At 43.6% G+C, this 16,650-nt stretch overlaps 1 protein-coding gene across 13 annotated transcripts in view; it reads left to right on the forward strand.

Annotated features, from left to right (window-relative positions):
- Positions 1 to 943: 943 nt before the first annotated feature.
- Positions 944 to 16,650, forward strand: part of LOC106562015 (zinc finger protein 536-like) — a 183,900-nt gene continuing 168,193 nt past the window's right edge. For 7 of the 13 annotated variants that reach the window (XM_045689040.1, XM_045689046.1, XM_045689038.1 and 4 more), the window contains exon 1: positions 944 to 1,680. The gene's annotated coding sequence lies outside the window, so the exon portion shown is untranslated. Of the gene's footprint in view, positions 1,681 to 1,802; positions 2,410 to 16,650 lie in introns of those variants that run through there. The other 6 variants (XM_045689039.1, XM_045689045.1, XM_045689042.1 and 3 more) reach the window with 3 other exon arrangements.

A 16,650-nucleotide genomic window follows, 5' to 3' on the forward strand; every position in this document is an offset into this window, starting at 1 on the left:
TGGGATGGTTATGCTAATTTCTTTAGAGACAAACTTTTATTTTGGAATTTGTTCAAAAAAGAATTTCATACACATCAAACTGGAAAATGCATGCTGGATTCCTAACCGTTTAAGGGGCAGCATGAGAATCCGATTTTCATAGTGAATAATGAATGTGGACTATCTTTTAAAAAAATATGTTTTGTCTGGAAGGAAAAGAAAGCACAGCCGGGTCCTTTCCTTCTGGATTATCTATTAATTTCCCACTGAAAAAAAGATAACACTATAAATGAAGAATACAAGAAAATAGAAAGTTATAACTATGTAGGCTAACACAATCAAACATTGTCGTTACAAATAAACATACAGCATTATAGCCATAAAGCCAATAACTACTAGCTATCTCTTTTTACTCTGATTTAAAGTTCCATTTTAAATCACAAGATGTCCAAGATCCAATACAGATATAATCCACCCCAATTAGGCTCATTGTAGGCCCTATACTCACACTTGATTCAAGCTGTAACATACCAACGTCCATATCAGTTTCATACACAGATGGAGTGGCATGTGCTCATAGCACATTAGTTCACTGTCATACTACCACACTGAGCATTTGCATGTGAGTATCCTTGAGTCACACACCGCCTTGGCACAAGTGGAAAAGGGAGACCATACGCTCACAGCTGTTCTATCTCCCGTATAAATACGACCAGGGAGTCCGTTGTGGACTTCTGTCTGATTATATACAGGATTTGATATCATCTCGATCAATGCGATGATGTGTCCCATGGTTCGAGGACATTTTGAATAATCAATCCGTCTGCGTTTGGCCGAACTATCATCGCATCACTGTCCTCCTCTTTTGTCGACCTCTCCACGTTTTCTCGCTCTTATCATCGTCCCAGAGTCACATACCCTTACATTACGGTAAACCAACCGTCCATATGAGTATTTGATACTTTTTTAAAATTATTACCAAACCGTTCCCACAATTACACCATAATCATTATCTAATCCCATAAGAAAGAGTCTGTTTAAGCCATGGCTTTTGTCAACGCCGGAACACTGAATCTATAATTGCATTACATTCAGCTCCTTCCACCCCCTATAGAAACATAATATATCAAACCATCTTGGTGCGAACATTTAGGAGCATGAACGGTCGGCCAGAGCATCTCTGTCCTACCGCAAAAGTTATGCCAAAAAAAAGTTTCGAGTCCTCGACGAAGAATACAGCTCTTTAAATCATTTTCCCACGTTACTTGGAACCGTTGAGTGAGCGCGTTTAATATTGGACTTTTCTCTTTCTGTTTGAGTAAGGTACGAAGAGCCATTGTTCAACAGCTGAGTTGTTTTAAATATCATATGTACTAATAAATATGCTTAATTCCTAGCCTATGGCTTCAAAAAGCGCTCCCATGCATGGTGTTAGAATAAACCCGGTTCGTCAGGACACCTGAAGAAAAAAAAAGCCTCCCTCAGGACTAGTTTGCGTTTGTATGCATGCGATTGGCAACATAACTGGCTTATTTACATTAAATACGCCACAAGGTTACAGTGAGATGAACGTCATTTTTATCACTGATTACTTCTCTTAAGCACTAGAGCTGTGACTGATGCTCAGGACGCGCAGACTACACCGATTTACCCTGGAGTTTTTGTTGTGAAGAAAAATACTTGAAATAGTTCACTGAAAAGGTAAGGACGTGTACTTTTACAACATTATATGTTTTCAGTTGTTAAGTGTTCACTGCATGGTGCTGGACTACATGTATCAAAGCCAATTATACACGGTGTCAACGTAACAAGACTGACAATGTGAATGGGTTCAGTGGAGAATAGACATATTTTAATAAGAGTGTTTACGGGAGCTCAAGGTCAGAAACAAGCAGCGAGGTTGGGAATCCTTTCTTCTTTTTTTACCGTAACACGGGGGAAATGTAGCCTACGATTAGAGTATTATTATTTACGGTGTTATTTTATCTTGGGTTACGCTCTTAGCTCCAGCAATGCCGAATGCCGCAAGACATAGATCTATTTGCTGCGAATAACGCGGCGGACGACAATGGAGTGCTTTTTTAACGGTACAATGCATTTCACCTACCAGATAGGGAGAGTCCAAGCTGAAATATGGAAATATGTTGTGATGCTAAGTAATTAGTATCAATGAACACGTTTGGCCTGGGAAAAAAACTGACCGAATGAAATAAAACGCTATTTTTTTTAACTCAGGATACGTGCGGAACAGTTAGAGAGAGAATTCTGTATTGGACAATCGTAACAGGTCCGAAGCGCACTTTTCCCCCATCAGCGAAAGAAAATGATCCGGTCAATCATATGGACATGCCTCATTATTCAATGAACACAATCTCTCACCAAGGCATCGTTTACAGACTGGAGTTTCTTCGCGCTACTCCAAATTTAAAGGTAAGAAGTGCGAAGCTTACGCATGGGTTTAGGGGGTTCGGAATGGTAACTCGAAGGCGTTTCGTTTTTGAAAGTCAGTCTGAACAATTGTTATTTCTATTGTATCATCTCAGTGGGGCCTGTTTCTCTACGTGATTAAAAAATACAGTATAATTAAATATCCATAGCGGTGACGTTAGCATGCGGGGTTGTCAGGGGGGAAACGTATAGTCTACATAATGAATGCATGGGAAGACATTGAACAGCGACTCAGTACCAACTCTTATCTCTTTTATATTTCAATGATTTCATAATGGTCACATATAAAAGTTGTATATTCCAGACGTTTAAGATAGACAACGGAGTGTGCATTAACGTTTTGGACGCATGACATGCATCACACAGGCAGATATTTGCGACTACTTTTAAGGAAGTATAAACTGTTCCCCATCCAATCTGCTTCGAAAACTTTCTCATCACATCCCTAGGGGTTTTGCTTAGAATTTCAGCTAACCTGAGTGCAGATTGTTGGAGAAATAGGATCAAAGTTATCCGCTGCATGCCATGTGTCAAAACTTGTGAGATGGAAGAGCCGGTGAGACCTGCCATTTTGTGCTGTGATCGACCTCTTATGAATAGCAGCCATGCATTATGCTTTGAGGAACGTTATGATGGCATTCAACAACTGAGGGCTAAATGTCATACACGCTTTTTAAAACGTTTTATGTGGACACAACACACATATTACTGGAGAAATGAAGATTTGAACGACTGTTTCAAAACGCAGTTGCTTGGGGAAATGTATCCAAATGGTAAAAGTTATAGCGTTTCGGGAAACGAATAGAATAGGCACCCATGACAAATAATTTTATGAAAATGACGTAGCCTAGCCAATAACTTAATCGGGGACGAGGTCGAGTCTAGCAAGTAGCGTATGCCATAACCTTCATAGGTTCATACATTCACGTTGTCTAATTTAAATGTTCCAAAATATAAATGATATATTTAAAGTGCATATAGACTGTTGGTGTGGGTTTAGATGTTTTGTTCTTGCGCTGTGAATCTCAAATCTGTCAGGATAAATATATTCCCAGACATTCTGATAACCCCCCCAAATGTTAAAAGTGCCTTAGTACGAGTCTATTATGTATCATTTCGTGGAATAAAACACATGCTACGGTTGCAGGGGCACTACCAGTGCTTCAAACTCTCCCCGGTAGGACTAGTCTGCAGGTGTCCCTCATCCAACCCAGCAGTCTTTCACCTTGAGTAGAAGGGAGCGATCCTCCCATGTAAATACAGAAGAACCAGGTTTGAGATGAACCCAGCTCGAAGGCAGCGATTTAAAACAGGAGCCTAGGCTACAATGGCTGATAAAAACACATGACCCCCCTTAACCGTAACGTAAGCGTTACACAACGTCCATCACATTGTTTGACTTTTTTGTTGTTGTATCTTCCGCAAAGTTGAGTTTGCGAAAAAATGTTTATTCCTTAGATTCATTGTCAAAGGAAATGAACAAATAGGATGCACAGATGCACTCTCCGAGTTAGCCACTGTCATTGTTTAATGATATTTGCCAGGCGGATATTATGTCTGTAATAGTGTCTGTGCGTGAACCTTTTTTTTTGTGTCAGTTCTTTGTATTTTCTTATTGAGATGAAATAGCGATGGACAACAGTCACACTGGAGTGCACTGAATTCCAGATCGGGGCCCTACAGTAGCCTCCATGCAATTACCGATAGTTAGGAGAATGACAATGAATTGTGAGAGGTGTTATGAGGGAAGAGAAAGTGTGACTTTACTAACTGGTATGTAGTTACAGCTCGTGTGTGTGTTGTCCTGGAGATACTTGACTGGTAGTTGACTGTCTGCTACAAAATGTGGGGGAAATATATTTTATTATTACATTATTATTACTATTATTATCATCATCATAATTAATTATGCAATAATTCCATGAATTGTATGACAAGCTATCACCTTTCACCTAGCTCAAACAATTGCTTTTACAGATTCAACATTTTCGTCATGTGTGTGCACTCTATTGTGAATTTGGTGTCATATTCCTAGTCCCGTTTTTAAACCTGCTTTGTTCTTATATAAATCACATTCCTGAGCATCACCGGTGCTGTGTTTGATCTAATTCGTCAACCTGTTTAGTGGTTCAGTATTGCAATGTATCCGATTGTACCTGGGTCTGTGTACCGTGGGTCATGACAAGCTACGGTAATGCACATCTTTAGGGGGAGAGAGAGCGATAGAGCAAGAGACAGAGAGAGAGAGAGAGGAGGATGAGAGGAGGATGAGAAGAGGATGAGAGAGGGCATGGCATGGGCATGGCATCAGTGCTCCTCTCCGGACCTGTCAGTCTGCAGCCAGTCAACTGTAGCCAGAGCAGGAGAGCAGTCAGACGTGATCAAACAGCCATCCCACTCTTAAATGATTCTCGGCTCCTTTAATTGGTCGAAATTGTCTTCCAGATGTACGGCAGTAGCCAGGGCCTCTTGTGGGACGGTATGGCAGGCGAGGCCTGGTGATTAGGTATTAATTGATATGTGCAGTGGAGCCCCCATCCCCTCTGGCTCCAAAGGCTAAGGCCTTTACCCCGGTGGCTGTGTGCTCCCTTCACCCCCCCCCCCAGTCTAGTTTGGCAGGCAGGAGGGGCTGTTTCAGGAGGGGGCTGGAAGGCAGGCTGGGGGCATAACACATAACAAATAGGCGCTGGGCTGTGGTGAGCCTTGTAGTATTGTAGACCTTGATTTAGAAGGTACACTTTGGAGAGATGGTCTTCTGTCAAATATCATGAGCCCTGTTTGAGCACACAAGTGCCACAGAGACGAGCTGTTCACATCTCATGTTTGTGAAGTTAGGTCCCGTTTTCATCTGTAGGCTGTGGCTCTTAACAGTTCTCTTCTCATGTGTGTCGTATAGCATATATTTTAAAAGGTGTGTGTGTACGTGTGTGTGGATATGAGGGCGACAAGGATGTGAAAGTCCACCGTTTCGGCGGATAGTAATCGTAGACGTCAGTGTGATCTAAGAATAAAGACTGGGCCGACAGATGAGGTGATGACGGATGAGCTTGACTCAATTGCCTCATGCCAGGGTGCCACCAGAAGGAGCGTCTGTCTGTCTGGAAAGAGGGAATGAGGGAGAGGGAGAGCAAGAGCACACAGGAGAGAGGGAGCAAGGGGTTTGCAGTGCTAGAGCGCAAAAGAAGAGGTAGGCCTCTGATTAAAAAGAAAGTTAGGCTGGTAAAAGGAGTAACACCAGCTTGAAGCACATCCGTGATAGCCAGAATATGTAGATATATTCACAGATATTTTATCTTTCTCTGTCTCTCTCTGTCTGTCTCTCTCTCTCTCTCTCTCTCTCTCTCTCTCTCTCTCTCTCTCTCTCCCTCCCCATCTTCCCAGGGGTTCTGGGATAGATCTATATGGATCGTGGACCTAAGTATCTAGATTGATGTTTACGCTCAATAATAGAATGTGTTAAGTTGGACTAGTTTACCCATCCTTGGGAAAGATGAGCAGCTTGTGTTTTAGCCTCGGCCTTTGACTAAGTGATCTATCTAATCACACACGTCCACAGTAGCCGTTCATCTGTGATTTTACAACAACAAAAAAATACAAAATACAATATCAGAATACCTCCTGAAATGTCCCCTTTGCATACAGTACTCCAGTCAACTGCCAGTTTTGCAACATTAAAGCCTATTTTTTTTAACGTTTATTAGCATTTGAATTTATAAGTGTGCTGCACATTGTGTCAAGACTGTTTCCTTTTGATCTGCAAAGGAGCACAAAATCACAGCCATGTCATTTTTTTGTAGAGAACAGCTTAACACAAACAGGCAACCACCCATCAATCACGTGTTCTGAAGCATGGCATTGTGTTATTTAGCATTCTCCCCGGCGTGCCTAAAAGAGTGGTAAATATCTGCAGTGCTGCTGGGGGTTGACTCCAGAACTAGAGGGGGGGGGGGGGGTTTGGGTGATGGAGGATGTCGGGAGGATGTGTGTGTGGGGGGGGAAATCTGTAGTATGAGATCTCTCCAGTTCTATGCGGGCTACAATGATGTCTGTACTCTGACTTTGTAAAGGTCGTGACCTGCTGGTCGCTAGTTAGTGCATTTTGGGTCTATGTAGAGGGGACCCTGGTAAAGATGGCTTGTTGCAGAGAAGTAAGAAGACCCTGCACCTTTAATTATGATCAAGAGGTTTTCTCCAAAGGACAGAGGCGTAGCAGTTATGTTGCCTCGTAAATCTGCCCCTGATGCCGTATATTGTGTTGAACTATTAATGTACACTATTATACTGCATATTCAGCTGCCTCTTCAGGACCTGATTTGCATAATTGGATCTTTAATGAAACTTGCCTTGTGGAACAAAAAAATAAAAAAAACACAAAAAAAGAGGAGAACAAAAACACGATAGGCAAACCCCTGTGTGTATTTGTTGGGAGAAGGTCTACTTGGATTTTAAAAGAAGGGGGGCTTTAAAAAGAGAGTGACCCGCGCACCTCACACATCAGTTGGCGGTGCTACAAATAGGATGAGAAGTGCCTCTGAAAGCTGTACATTCCCAGCCAGGTCTCGCGGGTTATTACTACAATAGCCTGGGGGATTTTAGGTTCTATGTCTACACTCATTTCGTATACTTGTTACACAGGGAAGATGGGTCTTTTGTATTGGAGCTGCGCCGCTCGGCTGTCGGAATTCCTCTGTCGCAAATATTTTGACAATTCCTAATCAGGAGCAGTCAGATATTAGGAGTGCTGAGTGCCTTTGCTTTCTTGGGGCTGTGAGAGTTTCAAAGCCAGGTCTTTTTTCTGTCCTCTTGCATATGCGTGAGAATCACTGTGTTGAACTGTTTCTGTGATCTTTTTAGTGTGTTTGTTGATATGCATGATACACTATATAAGAAATATAGTGAGAATGTTTTCAACATTATTCTGTGTGTGTGTGTGTGTGTGTGTGTGTGTGCGCCTTTACGGGACTTCTGCTGTGTTCTCCAACTTGTTTGTGGGTAAGAGGGTATTATGTTTAATTGGTTAATTCAACTCTAGAGTAATTTTTCCTGGACTTCAACAAGTTGAAGGTTAAAAAGCTACTGGTGCCGCTTTCAAATAAACGTGAGAGTCATATATAATGACATGTTATTTGTCCTGCGTTTGAAGGACCTATCGTTTAAAAGTGAATGGAAAAAAGAAAGAAAAGCGAGCTGGCTTTTTAACAGCACGGCAGAAGAGGAGCAATTTAGCAGCACTATAGCACGAGTGGTTTGTATCCAGGAGGGGAAGAGTTGTGAATCAGCCACCAATGTTAAAAACGTATAGCAACCAAATGGTGATGATGTATCATAGTGCGAGGGGGCCAAAACACTCCCTCTACTCCAGAGACATAAGAGTGGATCATGTGTCAAAGCAGTTTACAGGTTGCCATTAGAGCCATGCTAGGGAGAGAGAGTGAGAGAGGTGGAGGACAAAAAAATAGGCTCAAGTGCGTTAGCTAGCATTGAGCTGCCATTTATCCATGGTGTGCAGAACCCCCCCCATCTCTTTATTTCTCTCTCTCTTTCCCTCCCCATCATTCTCTCTTTCTCTCTCTCTTCCTCCACTGCCAGTGGGCTCATGGGGAGTTTCAGGCTGGTGCAGTTTGTTCTCCCAGGTGGACCTGTATTGTATTAGACCCTCAGCACCCCCTCCCAGAACCCCCTCACGTGTAATTCCTTGAGGAGATGCCTGGGCCTGAGTTGCTGTATTGTCTCCCTGCCCCCCTGTGGACCGAGCGCTCCCGCTGTTGAATCTCTCGGTAATGATGTCACAGCGATAGTGGAGGGGAGCAAATGTCTCCTGATTCCACCATTTAACGGCTGGCTGAATTGGCTGATAATGATAGCATTGGCGTCTCCAGACTCGGAGACGGATCAGGCCCTGTGAATTAGTGGCTCCTAACCAGAGAGAGAGAGAGAGAGAGAGAGAGGAGGAGGGAGAGAGAGAAAGAAGGAGAGAGAGAGGGGGGAGAGATGGACTGACAGAGTGAGGTCGAGAGAGAGGGCAATACAGAGAGGGGGACAGAGAGAGAGACAGAGAGAGAGGGAAGAAAAGAGAGCGAGACAGTGAGGAGGGGATGATGTACTTAGCCATGTCTCTGGACTGCTTTTGAAAAAGCTTCTGGAGATTTCCACGGCAGTGTTGATAAATGTGGCTTGATAAAAGTCAGTAAAATGTCGGCCTGTCTGCACACCTCTATTAGGCTAGGGGACATTTGTAATAATGGCCAGTTGGAGTCAAACAGAGTGGTATAATGTCAGCTCGCACAGAATGTACTGTAACTCCCAATCAAAGTTGTATTTCTATGTGAAGGCCTACTGTATTTCTGGTCTATCATTTCAAATCATTGTCTTGGAATTAGCGACTGATTTATCTGTTGCACTCTGTGGATGTGTATTTGAGGAGCATGTGGGAATACGGTTGCAAGTTAGCTCTTTATTTGTGTATTGCACTTTATTAACACAGATTTATTCGATGCCGTGTATATCGTCTGCCTTTTTAGAACATTTAAAACTGAGCGCATTAGCCTGCATTTTAAAAACACAAGTTTCCCCCTGAGATGCACTAATACCATATTACTGTTTTCCATGGATGCTAAAGTAAATATGTAGGCCTGAAGGCAAATTAGCATTCCCAGCTTTGAACACATGCTCTTTTGTGAAGGCTGGCACTGACTGGCCACATCTTCAGGTCAACAGTGTCATACGAGGGTGCAGGGCAGGTTTTGATTTTTTTTTTTGCACAAATATTGAATATACGTTTATTTGTATATTTATGACATGCCCTACTTGTCCAAAAGCTGGGAGGTACTCGCTCCCCCCCCAAAAAATGTGAGACAAGGTATGTGGTCCTGTGACTGCTGGACTTAAATTCACATCGAACCGCACGCACGCACGCACGCACGCACACACACACACACACACACACACACGCACACACACACAATCAGTAGTTCCCACCTGGTGTTTTAAAAACAGGAAAACAGGCACTGTGTGGGGAGAGCTGTCAGTCCTGTGTGAACCACTTTAAAAACTGCAGCTCAAGGTGTGAGCTAAATAGTATTTACTTTAGGGAATTTGTCTTTATTTATCTGCGTTATTACCGAGGTGAATTTAAAAGGGCTTTTGGAGAGAATTCCCCTGGCACGTAGCTTCTTCTTTTTTTTTTTTACCCCTTTTAAGTGTTAAGATGTGCTCGTAGCCCTGCTGCAGCAAACCCTTAACAGATCTCCCGCAATTTCTGATGATTTTCATAAATCAGCCTTTTTTTCCTCCCGTCTTTTTGTTTTCTTTCTTTTTCTTCTTGATCACGAGGCGTTGTTTTCTCCTCTCATTTCTCTGTTTCATCTCTTTGTTATGTCGTTCACACCAATCGTTGTAATGGGGAGAAAGCTAAGTGGAAGTGCTGGGCCAGAGTCTTGGATGCTTTCTCCTGTTTTAGTAAATAGGACTGTCAGTGTGGATCAGGCAGGAGCCGTGTGGGCAACACTATCCACACTCCACTCAAAGGCCCGCCCTCCACTAGAGTTTGTTATAAACAGAGGACTTTGAAGAAAAATACTCCACAAGAGAAACCCAAGTTGTTTTGGAAGAAATGGGCATGTGTCTATGTCCATGGGAACAGAACACAATGATAGACTTAGAGAGTGAGTGGGAAAGAGTTCACCCATGAGGTTAGTCATCCGTTCACTATGTACTCCTAAAAACGGTGGCCAAGTGACCGTGGTTCCATAGTGTGTTGAAGCTCACCTCACCCTGACCTGCTCTCTGCACAAGGGGCTCACACCGGTCCCTTCATGCGTTAGCCTCTCTGTGGTCAGGTGGTTTCAGACAATTCTTTGTGTTGTCTTTGTAATCATTGGGTTGTACTCACAGACCTCCAATAGCCTGGTGTGAGGACCAATCCCAAGTTCCTGGAGTTCTACAGTTCTTCACACTGTATTCCCCATGTAGCCACCTCATCATCTGGGAGATTAAGCTAATGATGACCACACAGATGATGTACTTGTTAGAGTGGTGAACTTGCCTGGTGTTGATAGTTTAGGCTTTTTATGTGGGGGGGGGGGCATCATTAGTGCAATGAAATATCTTCTCTGTTTAAATTTGCATGATGATGGTTCTGTGACCAGTCATCGTTAGATCAACCAGGCACAGCCTAGGTTGTAGAGAAGATTCATGTGTTATTCCCCAACCCCGCCATCGTGGGAGGTCTCTGTTAAAACGCTAACTTCGGCGTACCCCCCGTCCGCCCCGTGACGTTCTGGACCGATCCATTTCAGCGCCGTCGGATTGGAAACGTTTTCCGGAGATTTGGGTGGAGTTTTTTCCTCTCTCTCTCTCACTTTCCTCTGATTGCTGTAGCCTCGGGGCTCTCCAGCACACACTAGATCCCTGTGATTATATTAATGGCCTCCCGCTCTGAGGCGGAGGCAAAGGACCCACAGGATAATGGGCGTCAGCGTGGAGCGGTGGGTAGGGAGATGGTTCTCTGACCATCGGGTCGTAGGTTGAAAGGCTCAGGTGAAGGAAGCTGCTCTTGGTCCCCTTGGGTGGGGTGCTTAGCGGGGAACGTGTTAGTGAGAGGATGCCCAGACTATCTGGAGTACGGCAACATGAGAAACACATGTATGAAATCTGGAATGAACCGTAACAGTAGAATTACTATACTATAGCTAGGTAATAGCAGACGTAGCTATCGTTTTCAGAGCTGGCTGATTATAAGCGCTTAGGTAATGTGGATCAGTGTTAGTCATTTTGCGTTTATGATAGCGACACAGTGGGATTTAATTTTGTCTGTGTTGGTTTCCAATTGTATTTATCTTTAGCAGACGGTATAAGGACAGAACCCAAAGGTTTGTACATACTGTATGAATGTGTGTATGTTTGTGTGATACGCTGAAGCTTGTGCGTGCTTTGTAGTTGTAGTACAATGCCTGAGGTACTTTGATATGGGTCATGTAGCTGTACCCCCCCCAGGCCCTGGATCATATCCGGTGGGAGTGCCTCTCCTGCTGGGGAGCACATTTGATCCAGGCAAGGCCGGTACTAGCATGGAGCCGAGAGGGGTCATGCCCGTCCTCACTCTCTTTTTCATCCAATTTCCCCGGCTGCAGGCGGCCCGCTCTCCACGCTTTTGTTGTCAGAGGTAATCTGTGAAGTGATCTTAATTATGGAGGTTCGGCCTGTTTTTTTTTTTTTTTCTTACACGCTTTTAATCAAACAGCGTAGTTAGTTAGTAATGAGGATGAGGGAGGAACGGTGCGTCTGCTTCCCCATGCTGCTGGGTGTCGGGAAAGAGGAATAGGAAGCGTAAAGAGAGGAGCGTACCGTTATATTTATTATACCGTCATACTGTATTTATTTAGGACACGTCAATAATGCAACACATTTTTGATGGATTATCTTCCCCAACAGAATTGTCTCGTTTCATTCTCGAGAGATAACTATAACTATTTCGAAGCCAGTCCAAGAGTTAGAAGACCCAAAATATTCCAGAACATGAACCCAGTAAACATGACTTCAACCATACAACATCACCATTCATGTTGTTGGACAAGCAATGAAATGACTGTCTGATTTAATGAATAAAGGGCTAAATTGAAAAGACAAAAGAGGGAGGGGCAGGTGTGGGAGGATTGAGGGGGTTGGGGGTAGATGGAATCCATTACACATAAACACCCTTAGCATTGATGGGATGATCCAGAGGGATTAGATTGGAAATCCTGATGGACGCTGAAAAGGTGACCACATGGAGGGAGGGCTGCATAATGAGCCCATTGGCAGATGCTCGAGAGTGGAGAACCTCACCGGCCCCCAAGGTCAAACGGGGAGTCACATCCAGGTCACAGGAGGTCAGAGGACAGCAGCCTTAGTTAGAACACAGCGCACTGGAGGCTCAATGTTAACCGCTTAACAAAATCCTGGCTGACTGAAAGACTTCTATTGACGTCTTCCTGTGGTTTAGGTGCACGTTTTCTAAAGCTGTGTGTGTTTGTAGTAAACTAACATTTGTGTGAATTAACCTTCATGTGGATGTGACGAAGACCATCTTTCGAGACTGTTACTACTCTGAACCTATGGGATTTCCGTAAGGAATAGTTCACCACCTGGGGGACTTTGATGATCTAAACTCTAAACTGTGTATCGTGGTGTCTTGTTTTAGCCGTGACTTTGGCTTTCGGTGGAACCCTTGTGCGACCAGTACCAGAGTAGGACTTGAGGGATTAAGCAAGCTCTGGTTTCCAGAGTTAGACCTGGCTAATTTAGACAGGGTCACTATGCCAGGGACTGGGGTTAAACAGTGTGACTGTGGAGGTCAACAGTAATTAGCTTCCATATGACCCACTGTGTGTGTGTGCGTGCGTGCGTGCGTGTTAGACAGAGAGAGAGAGAAGGGTGGAGGCTGTGTGTGTGTATGTTTGTTGAAGAGTTTTAGGAGTGTGCTTGCGTGTGTGTGAACAAAGGGACAATTGCAGATAGCATCACTTCTCTGTAGCTCTCTCTTGTAATTGTGTGTCTCTTCAAGTGTTCCCAATTCACATCCTTCTATGGCCAACTCACATCTTGTCCTTATATTATTAAAGGTGGCCTCCGTGCTTAAGGAAGACCGACAGATGGCCGTTTTCATAAATCATGCTTATAAGACGATTCTAGAAATCACCAGCCACTATCTCACTTTGGTTACAGTAGCTTACATTCTTACAGGCCTGTTTATCATGATGTCCTTGCAGGGGTTAAAACCATCCCTACCCTCCGCATGTTAATTATTATTTCAAAGTCAAGACACTGATGACAACCTGCAGTAAAATAGAACAACATGTTAGAAAATGGGTGGCTAACTGTTAAAAAAAATGCAGCAATCCTTTCTTTGCTACCTCCTGTACATGTAAGCCTCCCTCTCTTACTCTAACGTGTGTTCTTGTGCTTGGCTGAAAGTTGCTCATAACAGGATGTTAAATATATAGCAGTAAGGGGGGGTAGGGGGGAGATTATGTCTGTGTGGTTGCACTATTCCTTGATGTATGCACCATGTCAGGCAGCCATTGTCTCCTGGGTAAAGAATGATAGTTCAAATACCTACCATCTCTCCCCTGGTGCTCCAAATGCTTGGCTTTGAAGTTTTTATAATCCATCTGTCATCTTCGAGCAGGGAGGGCACATGTTCTGTACTGCTCAATTACAGAATTTTCTTTTGCCAGCTACAATGAGAGACAGGAAGCAAATAATATGGGCGACCCAAAAGGGAGAGGAGTTGGAGAGGAATCGCTCGAAAATTCTGCATTCCTGGCATTCTCACGCACTTGATTGTGTCCCTCTCTCTCATAACAGGAGAACAAAGTGTGTTTGTTGTGGGTGGAAAGTCTGAAACGCTTCCTACTGTTACAATTATGAAGAATTTGATTGAATGCTTATTGTTTCAAGGACAGCAATTTCGCCACTTTTTGGGAGAGTCAAACATTCACTATAGTCCACTTAAGAGCACTAACCTTACAGCTTATTAATCAAATTGTATTTGATATTAAGATTAATCTGCTACAAGAAACAAAGGGTAATATATGTTGGCTTGGCAAGTGAGAAAATGTGCATTTTGATGACGCATTATTCGTTCCTTGCACACAGAATAGTATATATGTCGTCAGTTTGATGTTCATTCTAATGTAGTTTTTTTGCAGTGCATGGTGCTGAAATCATCTTTAATTGGAGAATACTGTGTTGCAGTGCTTTAAAGCTACACTGAGGAGCCTAGAACTTCCGATACCCTCGCTTCAACAGAAAAATAACAACAGCAGCAGTTGCAAATTAGACCTCTGAAACATTTCTTCTTCAGGAGAAAAGAGGCTTTTAATTATTTTACCTTTAATACACAACACTGTTAGATCTCTCGGTCTTATTTCATATCTTCTCTGAAAAGCCCCAAAGAAGTCTCAAAGAAGATGAAAGATGGGCAAAAATTGACATTTTGCATTCTTTTGTTGCCTTTCAAACTTCAATATTTTGCCTGTAATTGTCTCATACTACGTTTTGTATCTTCATTTATGGAGGAATAATACATTGGGCCTTTCTTCCTAAATAAAAGCAGCACCCATCTGCTTGTGGAGCCACTCCTGGTTGCCTGCTCCTCACAAAAATAATACTCGTCCTAATGACTTCCACATATTTTGAAATCTCCCTTTTGAAATTGGTCTTGGCAGATTATTTGCAGGTACTTGAGTTGCATCTGTTTGCAATTTTGCAATGTGGAAGACTTTAATGCAGCGCTTGGTGGGAGCTGAGGAGAGGGGCTATTTTAATCCCAGAGTAACACCGGCTATCATTACAATTGCCTGGGTCCATCTCACCCAAGCTGGGCGAAAAATAGGAGACATTGGCGGGGTCAAGGTCAAGATCTCTGTGGGTCAGGTTTGGTGTGCCCTTCCTTTAGTGAAGCCGCACTGTCTGCCCTAATAACTGGTCAGTCCCCTTGCAATGACACAGCCCCTCTCCAACGAGATGGGTCCTTTATAAAGGAAGTGATTAGGAAACCAAAGCTAAACTCATTGTGACTTCAGTCCTTATTATTTCTACCATGTGGCGGGCAGCTGACCGGCTTAAGACGTTATTTCTTTTGTGTTCTTTTTTTTCTTCTCATTCAACTGTAATAACTTACCCTATTGTCCCACCCAGGATATCAGGACATAACCAAGGCTGCCAAACTGGGATTGTATAGGTGGTTACAATTACATTCATTAGATTTCATCAGGGGTGTTTATGCAGTCGGACGATAAATGAAAAAGACGACCTTTCAACTCCTTTCTTTGTTTTGTATTTTTTGTTCTTTTTGTTTTATTAGGAGTGAGGGGAGGGCGATGCCGGAGGAGGAATTATGTTGAAAGTGTATGCCTTGCAACTTTTTCCCTGTTGGAAATGTTTATTTGAACAGTAAGCTCATGATTTGAATATTTGTAATCCATGCTTAAATTTACAGGCCAGATGAACTTTTTGGCACAGAATGGCAACCATAAGTAGGATTTTCTGAAAAGCTTTACAAAATTTTAAGCCATTTGCATGGCTTATATAATTTAGAGGCAAAAAAATGTGTTCTGTCTTATTACTTTATACCTTTAAAATGTTCCTTATTTGTCCTCTCAATTTATATACATTTGCTACTTTACGTCCTATAGTAATGTGCATTTTAAAGCTCAGTTAGGTCATTGAACGAGTATATGAAGACTTTAAAAAACCCAGTGGCCCAGACGCTGGAGTGGTTTTCCTCCATGTTCAATTCAAATGAGTTTACTCCATATTGACTTCTAATGCTGAAAGGCCACCCATCTTGTAGGCTGGGCGGTCGCTGAGCCGAGCAAAAAGGAACGCTTTCTTAAATGATGCTAATCAGTCCGGAGGGGCCTGGCCTCCATCCTTCATCAGTTTTCTGTAATTCAGATGTGCTGAGAACCTGAAATTAAACGTGTCAGTGTGTGTGCATGTGTGTATGTGCGCTGCAGGGGTGTGGGGGGTTAAGGAGAACCAAATTAGTGGATGGGAGAAATAACTGAAGCCGTGGCTTTCTCTTGGGCTCCACGTTGGTGAATGTCAAGATGATTTAGCTTCTTTTCTATTTGCTGTCTGCCTGAAAAGTCCAGCCCTCCTAAGATCGCAGGGGTTTCTGCTAGCCATTTGATGAAGGTATACCTTTATTGAGTCAATCAGAGCATATAGGCAAAGCGTCAGTATGTGTGTGTGTTCTTGTATGTGTGTGTGCAGACGCCAGTTGGGCGAACAGCTGAACCATGGCGCAGCCCCCTGCCCCTTGTAGGCCTTGGCAGTTTGCGGTGTGAAAAAGTCCGCTCTTTGAGGGCATTATATAGATTAATGTGGTGTGCCTGGGGCTTCCAGCGACACCTCACCAGGGAGGCCGTACGGCAGATCTGGGGGCTGACGGGCGTTAAGGGGGGACCAGGGAGGACTGGGGGGGACTGGGGGGAGCAGAGCCCCGTCCTGGGGAAGGCAAACAGAGGCTTCTGGCCTGGGTATTGGGGGGATTGTGTGGGGCTTGTGTGACCTGCGATGGGCATCATCTGGCCCAGGCGGCTCGTTATAGGACCCTGTTCTCCTCAGCCAAGCAGCTCCACTGTCTGGACCTCTGTTTCAGCCAACTGAGACACTTCCTTTCACACACACACACACGCACGCACGCACACACACACGCACACACACACACACACA

The sequence above is a fragment of the Salmo salar genome, chromosome ssa11 (assembly GCF_905237065.1).
Source record: "Salmo salar chromosome ssa11, Ssal_v3.1, whole genome shotgun sequence".
Taxonomy (NCBI): domain Eukaryota; kingdom Metazoa; phylum Chordata; class Actinopteri; order Salmoniformes; family Salmonidae; genus Salmo; species Salmo salar.